Here is a 718-nt window from a genome sequence, read left to right as displayed (position 1 = left end):
GCGGCACCTTTTTTTGAATGGTCTTCCTTTTCAACGCCGTTTTTTGGGAATTTCGGATTTTTTTGAATTTTCTTCCTTCTCAACGCCGTTTTTCGGGGATTTCGGATTTTCTTTGAATTTTTTCGCAATAATATTCGAAAAATAGATAACTTTTAACACATTTTAATGCAATAAAAATTTTTGGTCGGAGTCCCCCTTTAAGCATTTTCAGCAAATTCAAAAATGGTCCAAAAATCATAAAAATTGACCGAAAAAACATGAAAAGTGAGTCAAAAATCATGAAAAATGATAGGATTTTTGCTGAAAAAAATGGCTGAAAAAACATTAGCTAAAATTGGCTGAAAAATCTGGAAAAATGAACAAATTTGGCTGAAAATTGGTAGAAATCTGAAAATTGCACGAAAATCGAGTTTTCGGCGATTTTTAGATTAACCAGACGACTTAGGATAGTTCTAGAACGTCCAATTGCGAAATAACTAGTTCTGAAACGTCATGGTTGCGAAACGATCAGTTGCGAAATGGGCGGTTCTAGGGCGTCCTGGAAGACCTAGAATCCGTCATTTCGCAATTGTGACGTTTCGCAGCCGTGACACTTCACAACTGACAGGTTCTACAAAGTCGCTGTTTCGAAACAGACCAAATCTAGAAAAAAGCCTCCAAATCGGCTATACGACATTTCGCAACTGCGACGTTTTATAACCAGTCATTTCGCAACTCT

This window comes from Caenorhabditis briggsae (genome assembly GCF_000004555.2).
Source record: "Caenorhabditis briggsae complete genome, chrII, whole genome shotgun sequence".
NCBI classification, from domain to species: domain Eukaryota; kingdom Metazoa; phylum Nematoda; class Chromadorea; order Rhabditida; family Rhabditidae; genus Caenorhabditis; species Caenorhabditis briggsae.
This window is presented reverse-complemented; position numbering follows the sequence as displayed.